The sequence below is a fragment of the Coffea arabica genome, chromosome 2e (assembly GCF_036785885.1).
Source record: "Coffea arabica cultivar ET-39 chromosome 2e, Coffea Arabica ET-39 HiFi, whole genome shotgun sequence".
NCBI classification, from domain to species: domain Eukaryota; kingdom Viridiplantae; phylum Streptophyta; class Magnoliopsida; order Gentianales; family Rubiaceae; genus Coffea; species Coffea arabica.
Window position 1 is genome coordinate 63,944,671 of NC_092313.1, and position 9,857 is coordinate 63,954,527.

Sequence of the window (9,857 nt, forward strand, 5' to 3'; positions counted from 1 at the left end):
GTCAAGAAACTCAAGTGAACCAAAACCTAATTGGACAGATGCTTCAATCCTGTCCAATTCATGGCACTGGACCCATGTTTCACGTTTTCCTCTCCAACCTTAACATGCTTCATTAGTATGTATGCTATATATAGCAGGGCTTACAATTGAGCCTCATCCAGCTATTTATCTATCTCTTCTCCACTTGCATAAATACCTCTTTTTCTACAAAGATTTGTGTTAAGCAAATGGAAATCCACCGGTCGAATTTCCCCTCTGACTTCTTCTTTGGGGCTGCAAGTGCTGCTTATCAGGTTTCTATTAATTCAATATCTTTCATACTTTCTAAAGACAAATTTGTATTGCCTTGTTTGAATTCAAGAGTTTTTTGAAAAACTGATTTTGTCTTTCAAATCTATAGTAATAAACTCTAAAAACAACTCCAAAAAACAACTTAAAAAAGCAACACATCTCAAATACACTAAAAAAAAAATAAAAAAAATAAAAACCCCCACCTTCTTTTTCACCTATCACCCACCACCACCACCACCAACTTTCATCATACACCACCAGTCATTGCCACCTCCCCTTCTTCTCTCTTTCCTCCTCCTCCCTCTTCCCCTTTTCTCTCTCCTCCCTTTCCTCCTCCCCCTTCTTCCTCCTCCCTTGTCATCCTCTCCCCTCCCCTCCCCTCCTCCCACCCTTTTTCGCAACCCCCTTCCCTCTCCCCCCCTCTCTAGTCGCCGACCAGTTTTTCAAAAATACCCTATTAAAATTTTAAATCTTAAAAATATCCTAAAATATATTTTCAAAAACACTCCAAAAATACCATTAGCACATTTACAGTAAAAATTTTTCACATATATTACTACAGTAAAATAATTTAAAAACATCCCCAAAACAACTAATCCAATATATTTTTTTTATCTTAAAGCATGACTCATGCATACACATCATGAATGAATTATGCCTTCAATAGTTTGGAGTTTGGCTAAAAGGTTTCTTACCAAATAAAATAAACTCCATAAAAACTCATCACACAGGCTCAAAAAAAAAAAAAAAAAAAACTCCTCACACAGTACATGGGGAGAACCTACAAAACTTGAGTATATATAATTACATGGTTAAACTTGGACCACATCCCCCAAGTTTTGATCCTAAACGAAGAATACTTGACCATGTTAAAGTAATATGATTAAATAGAATGGTATATAAGCACCTTGTGTAAGTTGGCTACTTGGTCTTAATATGTTTTTGGGTTAATTTTAATTTGCACCTTTCAATTATACCCGAATTCACACTTTGTTCTTAATCTGTTTTTGGGTTACTTTTTTGGGCTGACCCTTCTTCTACTACCCATTGGATTCACTGGCCGAACTTTAATAAGTTCATATTCAATAACCAAAAAAGTAAGACATTTGGGTTTTCAGTTGTGCACTGAATTAGGGACGAAACCAGAAATCTTTTTTTTGAGGAGGCGAAATACATATGCATATAAACTTTCGAATCAACAAAAGGTTTTTTAAAATTTTTTTGGGGAAGGGGTGAGGCAAATAGGTTTAATACATAAGAGTTTTTCAAAATTTTTAAAATTTTAAGAGGAGAAAAATATGAATATTTGGAAGTTTGGGAGGACAAGGCTCCCTTCCTGTCCCCAAGTTTTGTGCTTGAGGTCATGAGTTTCGAGCTAATAAATATGAGGCTTATATATAGCTTACAAATAATTTCGAACTTTGGGTCTAATTCAGACTCAACCTAAGCTCACCTATCACTCCTTAATTTCCTTATCATAATCCCTATAACCATCAAGTAGTAAAACTTATTCAAAGTCTACAACATTAAACCTACACATAAACAAATAAAAGTTCATCAAAAAGCACATAAATAAAAAAATTTCCAACAATAATTTTATCTAGTTCTCTCAAGGTACATGAAAAGTAGTCTATTTTTTTATGAAAGTTTGAGAATTGATAATAATTACTAATTATGCATTTCGTATAAAAATAATACATTCAGTATATAAGTAGCAGGGTGTGATTGTATATCAAAATATAAATATATTTTATACGTATGTGTGTAGTCATGATTGAAGGTGGTGTGTTTGAAGGAGGTCGTGGACCTAGTTCGTGGGATGCCTTCACCCAAACGACACCGGGTCTGTTGTCTCAGTCCTCCTCTTTGTCATCATTAAAGCTAGACTTTGTTATTACTCTGTGAAAGTCTAAATTAACTTCTTCTCTTTTTTTTTTTTGTTTAATTTCAATAATACAAGTGATAAATATAATTCACAATATGTGTAAATTTAGGATGAATGGTGTGAATTTATCTCCTCCTTTTTTTTATTTTTCCTTCTTTGTCCTTAAAACTAGAGTTGCACTATACAAAAGAGAATGTTTGATATTGCAATTAGACTTTTTGTTTCTTTTTTTTTTTTGTCCAAATGTTTTGAATTTACTTTACCATATTGTAAGTGGCCAGGGAAAGCCTCTTACAAATCCAGCACTAGTTTGAGAGTTTAAATCTCACTTCATGCATAAAGGAGAAGTATAGTGCTTCCCTTCTTCAAACAAATTTAGAGGGTGTTACACTGCTCCTATATTTCTAAAGCCTACCTAATCCATATATAAGTTTCAGTTAGAATTTTTCTTCCTCATAGTACAAGTAAAAATAGATTGTTCTAGGTAGACACAAAAAATTATAAAAAAATAAAAAAATAAAATACAAATAAAAAAGTGGCAAACTATTATGTTTAAGAATTTCAGTATGAGCTCCATCCTTTTACTTTTCATGTGCAAAAAAATTTGTGCCTCTGATTTTAACGAATGGGCTGATTTCCAGGAAAAGTCAATGAAGGTGAAAATGCAAACGTTGCATGTTATTCATACAAGCTGTACAAGGTACTTATCCACCATTCAGTATTCACATAGATTTCTAGCTCATTCAAACTATTCCTCTCTCTCTTTTTAGATATATCTCTTTCCAAATTTATTGGCCCTTAAGTTCCCAATCGTAATTCGTTGCTTCTGTCCAATTACGCTATAGGAAGATGTGAAAATTGCCAAGAATATCGGTTTAGACTCCTACAGGTTTTCAATCTCGTGGACTAGAGTACTGCCAGGTAACAAGACGATTAATTTTTAGAAAATTGGGAATCTTTTTAATTGTTTGAGGACTAACTAAAAAAATATAAATCATTGCCTCTATTAAAAAATATTGCAAGTTCTGATATTGAGATATGCTAATTAAGTGTATCATATATTTTCCCCCAAATCTATGTCGTAGGTGGAAGATTGAGTGCGGGTGTGAATAGAGAAGGAATCCAGTACTACAACAATCTCATCGACGAGCTGCCGGCAAATGGTAAAATTTAGTGAGAACTTTCCTTCGTAGGAACCGAAAACGGATTCATCTATGAAACTCAGTTGACCATTAGCCATGTTTAGGCATCCAACCTTTTGTGACCCTCCACCACTTTGAAGTTCCACAAGTTCTGGAAGAACAGTATGGTGGTTTCCTGAGTGACAAAATTATGTAAGTATTGCTTATGTATGCTGTTTTTCTTATCAAAAATAAAATTAAAACGACGTACATAATTTATCGAGAATTGCAATTTTAGTCCTAAATGTTTGTGATATGAACACTTTTAGTCCCTGGAGTTTGAATGAAAGCAAATGTATTATTAAACGTTTTAATTTTATGCATATTTAGTCCTAACAACTGATTTTTACCAATTACTGCTAAAATCGGGTCATGTTCCAGCAACTAATTTTTTAGAAAAATCTAAAAAGTTAATAAAATACTGCTAGTCATAATCTATATTAAAAGATGGCTAGTTATTCATATGTAGGAGTGGCAATTCCTAACACAATATGTGAACACCACACAGAAAAATCTAGATAAAACACAACATGGAATAATTTATGTAAACAGTGGGTCAACACGAACACGATATATAAATAAAGTGGGTCGTAATGGGTCAACCCATGGTTTGACATGATTAACCTGTTATTGATGTGCTAATAATTTTGAAAAAATGTTACTTGATTAGTTTAAAGTTTTAAAACTAAAATAATATAATTAACCTCTTATAGGAATATATAAACATGTAAATCTAGACTTCACAACTTCATATGTATAATTTTTATTATTTTAATTTTTTGCTTCCTTCCTTCATTGTTCTTTTTTTTTTCTCAAATTGATGAATATAGACAACCTTTATGATTATAATTTGAGATAAATTAAGAAACCTCTCTTGAGGTTTTTAACAAATTCATTCAGTTCCCCTGAGCTTTCAATAATTACACAAACCTCCATTGGTCCAATCAAATGACTAAAATGTCCTCCACTTAATAGTTAACTCATAAAGGGATATTTAAAGCTGAAAAAGAAAAGAAAAAGCCTTACTTCTTATTATTCTACTTGTTATTTCCTAATCTCAAAGAATAATCTCCATCCATTTTCTAATGTTTCATCTCTTCCTCCCTCCCTCCCTCCCTCTTTCATACTCTTTTCTCTTTCTTTCTATAACCACTTCTCCCTCTCACCAAATATCGCACTCCATTATTACCAATCACACCACTATCAATTTTTTTCCATCTCCAAAATTTATCAGTACTCATTTGTTTTCCTATCTCTTTCTTGCTATTAAAATTTTAGACCCTTTCATTTTTTAAATATTTTTACTCTTTAAAAATGTTAGCCAATTGAATTTACTAAATTAATAAGGTGCAAATTGTGGATTTTATTATCAAACTAGGGGAAAATGAAGAAGGTGGGATGGAAAAAAAAATGAAATTGGGAGTTGAAAGATAAAGAAGTGACTAATATGTTTGTTAAGTAAAAATGTCTAACGATTAAAAAACTCATTGGTTCTCTTTTTTATTTCCACCTTTTGATTGTTGTTTTACTATGAAGATAGAATTGTGTCTCTATTTTTAAGAATGATGGAGCAATGATGCATTATATTCTTGGGGACATGGGGACATTTCTTGGTTTACTATTGGTAGTGGTGGTGGCGAGCTACATTAGGCAAGAACTAGCAAGTAGTGGATTTTGAGGTAAGTTGGACTCGCGAGACTTGGTCTGCTTTAGTGGGTATACCACGTATAAGAAGTTAAAGATTTAAAACTTGTTTTGTTTTGTCTTATTCTCTAGAAGAAGAGTATTTTAGAATATTTGTGAAAAAGTATAGGTATTTGGCCTATATTGTTACATAAACCTTACAAGCAAGGGAGGTAAGTGTAATTTTTTGAAACTTAAGGGGAGCTCTCTACAATTATTGGAAACCTCAAGGGAGGTTTCCTAAATTATCTCTTTTAATTTTTCACTTCCCACCTTCATTCTTTATTTGTCAAATTGATTAATACTTACCTTCATATCAAATATTGCTCATATTTCTTCCTTTCTTAGTGATTAAATATCTTTTCTAGGTAAATTTTAACACCATTCCACAAATTTTCTATTATTTTCATCTAATTTCTTTTTGAACATTTTCTTGTTTGTACTGCTCTTCTGTTGCATGGTTTTCCCTATCCTTTTTGTCCCTTAAAGTTTGTCTTTCTTGTTAAAGAAAAACAAAACAGACTTTATTCTATATTATCAAAAAGATGATAATGCATTCAAAACTTATATAAGTAAAATTCAATCAGAGGTTATAACTAAAAGTGATGAAGAGAACATCACATATTTTCTTGAAGGAGAACCATGTTTCAAGTTTTAGCGATATTTCAACTATAATTTTCATATAAAAAGTTAAATGAGTCAATTGGGTAAAAATACGATACAGTATGTTAGTAAACAAGTTATGACGCAAACACGACACAAAAGTCAAATGTGTCATTATGTATTTAGACTCATTTAACATGAAAACGAGCATGGCACGATACGAATATAACAAACACGACATAGCACATTGACAGCCCAACTCATATGCTGGTCACATAAGTACTTAGTTTCCAATCTATATTTATGAGTCAATTGGGTAAAAACACGATACAGTATGTTAGTAAACAAGTTATGACGCAAACACGACACAAAAGTCAAATGTGTCATTATGTATTTAGACTCATTTAACATGAAAACGAGCATGGCACGATACGAATATAACAAACACGACATAGCACATTGACAGCCCAACTCATATGCTGGTCACATAAGTACTTAGTTTCCAATCTATATTTTCTTTTGTCAACTAAATTTTAGTTTTTTTTTAATTTTTCAATAGGAGATGGGTAGGACTTCAAAAACAGGAAAGGATCGAGGGAATTTGAAACTACCACTTTTAATTCTTGGAATCTCAACTTAATCACCAGACCAAGGTCTTCACGACCAAATTTTTGTACATTTTTAGCTAAAAACTAATTACACAAGTGATTGGTATTCAAGTTTTTAGTCCTCTTTTACTATAAATTACGGCCAACAATATTTATTTCATGTTTTTAATTCCTTTTTTTAAAAAATAATTGTCAATACGTAACAACACGTGACTGGATTTTGGTAGCAATGAGTAAAAATCTGTCAATAAGACTAAATGTACTTAGAGATTGAAATATTTGAAAATACATTTGTTTTCTTCCAAATTTTAAGGATTAGAAGCGCACATTCCCCAGAGATTTAGAACAAAAAAAATGCAATTCTCTTTAAATTATTAATCCTCTCAACTTTACTATGTATGTATGATGATTGATGAGAGTGACGAAATAAATTGAGGGCACAAAATTACCCTTTGGACGTGGAATATATATTATACTGCCTTCAGTACTATAATCATACAATGGGTCCAAAACTTATCTTAAAGTGGTAGTAATTGAAATTGGAAAAAATTTTAAGCTGGACGATTTTTTTTTTTTTTTTTGGCATTTGGGAAAATTTTCAAGCTAGAAATTCTTGTTTTTCTTTTTGCCATTTAACAGGTAACATTATTATTTTGAACCTTGAAATTTGAAGAAATGCGTAAGTTAGCTAGAAAGTTTCTAAATTTTCAGAAGGATTTTCGTTTAGAATTAAAAACTATCTGAAAGGTCTATTACATCCTAATATTCGTCTTAGGAAATCAATTTTAACCCTTACTCCTGAATCTGCTAAAATGAAGAACATATTTAGATAACATCACAAAATAAAAATAAAAATCTTACTCTTACTCCAATTTACCAGAAAGGACTTCTTGGAATTTGCTGAATTGTGCTTTGGGAATTCGGTGATCGTGTAAAGTTTTGGACAACATTCAATAAACCATGGACTTTTATATATAAGGGGTATGTCGCTGGTAAATGGCCCCCCTGTCGAGGTCCAACTTCAGAGGAACATTTGAAAATTCCGATTGTCCCATACAAGAGTGATCTCCAGAGTGCAGTCATTTGTGAAGATGGAGATCCAGGTCGTGAGCCTTACACTGTATCACGCAATTTGCTACTTGCTCATGCTGAAGCGGTTCATCTATACAGAAAAAAATTTAAGGTTTGATCATACATGCTTGTTATTCAGAATGAACAGGTATAATTGTGTTGTGTGCAATTCTTATATAGTTTACATGATCTGATGAACAATTGTATCATTTGTAATACACATAAAGTTTTTGCATATGCAACAAATCATGCAAGACATATAACACTTTATGTAAACTACAATCCAACTAGATCGTGATAACTTATTTCGTTTCCAACTGCGTATGCACAAAATGACTTGTGCCCTTTTGGAGTACTAAACGTATAACAGTCAAAATACCTTTATTATGATGAATCTGAGATCAAATTTTTGTGCAGGCTCAAGGGGGTCAAATAGGAATAGTACTTTATTCCAGTTGGTTTGAGCCATTCACCCAATCAGAAAGGAACAAAGAGGCTGCTCAACGAGCATTGGATTTTCAATTTGGCTGGTACGTGAACACATGACAAGCATGTATTCAAGCAATATTCTCTTTATTTTAATTGAATGCAATAGATTTATCCTTTGAAAAGCATTACTCTAGAAAAAATAAAAGCTAATTTTCTTTGATAAACATGGTCTTAGTAAATGATAGTAGATGGCTCTTGAGAACATTGAAGTTGAAAAGATGGCGCACATGATCTAGGATTGAAGCAATGCATTCCATCTTAATTCACATTTTCATATTGTAATTGCAGATATATCTTGGTGTAGCTTTGTATGCACAATTCAAATCATTTTTGACAAAGATTAAAAAAAATACCAATTTTTAGTAACACGAATATTGTTTGTTTCCACCAAGATTCCCAAGGTTCGTATGAGTGAGATGGCCACTGATTTTTCTACCCTTATCCAAATCTTTTGGTTTCACACCCATTGCTACTTCTCATATGCGGGCACAGATGATTTTCTTCACAAGTTGTGCTTGTTTTTCCAGGTTCATGGATCCAATAACATATGGTCAATATCCCAAGAGCATGACGGATATTGTACCACCAGACCGCCTTCAACGATTTTCAGAGGAAGAATCCGGTAAGCTAAGAGGATCATATGATTTCCTTGGACTTAACTATTACACCGCTCGATATGCAGTTGCATCTGACCCGAAATTTGGACCTCCAAGCCGTGATAACGATCAGCATTGCACAAGTGAAAGTAAGTTTCTAAATATCTTTCTGAAAATATTTTAGTGTGTCTGTTGTGTCAAGTGTGTAATTTCACTGTTTCCTGAGCTTTTATCATTTTTGTTTTTGTTTTCTTCCACACAGCCAATGGTCCTGATGGAAATCCGATTGGTACAAAAGTAAGGAATTAACCGCATACATAATATATTACAGCATATTTGTTCATAAACCTGCAGCATAGAGGTCCATTACCTTAATATATAGTAAAGAAAATTCACATGCCCTAAAGACAGAGAAATGCGTTATATATATTTTATTAAATGTACTTTATTCAAGTACAATTGCCTTAATTTCCCAAAAATTATATTTTTTTCCTTTTTGATGCTTAGGCAGGTAACGACTGGATATACATTTATCCAAAGGGGATAAACAAGCTTCTTTGTGCCATAAAACAACTTTACAATGATCCTCCAATTTAAGTCACCGAGAATGGTACTTGACTTAACAAATTTCACGAATTGATCCACCATTTTCAAAAATAATCAATACTTGTATATTTTTGGGATATATATCGTTCTAATCTTGATTATTGCTTCTCACTCGTATAGGTGTTGCTGATGCAAATAATATCAATTATACCGTCTGCGAAGCTCGCAAGGACGAGGTCAGGATTATGTACCTTCGTGAGCATCTCAAAGAAATAAGGCTTGCCATGATAGAGTAAGCTCTTGCTGGGAAAAATGTACATTCATGTTTTCAAGTTACTTTATTGTACATTTTCTTCGATGACTAACATATCTATAATTGCAGAAAGCGTGTCAATGTTAAAGGGTATTTTGTATGGGCATTGCTTGACAATTTCGAGTGGGCATCGGGCTACAAAGATCGATTTGGCCTTGTGTATGTTAACTTCAAAGATCGTCATCTGTCAAGATTCCCAAAAGACTCAGCTCTGTGGTACATGAATTTTCTGGGCAGGAAGTGTAGACCTATTCAACATCAGCCTCCACCAACTAATGGCTTACTTGAGGATGAAAATCTGGACATTACTTCAAATTCAGCAGAAATGGTTGTCAGTGAGAGTCCAAATAAGAGGCCCCGCAAAATCTGATCCTTCTTTTTTTCTTTGTTTCAGTTATGTGTTTTGTGACGGAAGGTTATGACCCAAAACTGAGTTATGCTTTCTGTAATAAAGAGCTATACATGCTCTTTGTCCTAGTTTGTCCTTTTATTAACAGCTTTTTGGTCTGTTCTAGAAGAAAGTCATGGAATAAATAAAAATTTGCTGTATCCATTTCTGTTATATAAAGTCTAATAAAATTTAGTATGCTT

General features: G+C 32.8%; 1 pseudogene; it reads left to right on the forward strand.

The window, feature by feature from the left end:
- Positions 1-227: 227 nt before the first annotated feature.
- On the forward strand, positions 228-9,636 carry LOC113732647 (raucaffricine-O-beta-D-glucosidase-like; annotated as a pseudogene).
- Positions 9,637-9,857: the final 221 nt, after the last annotated feature.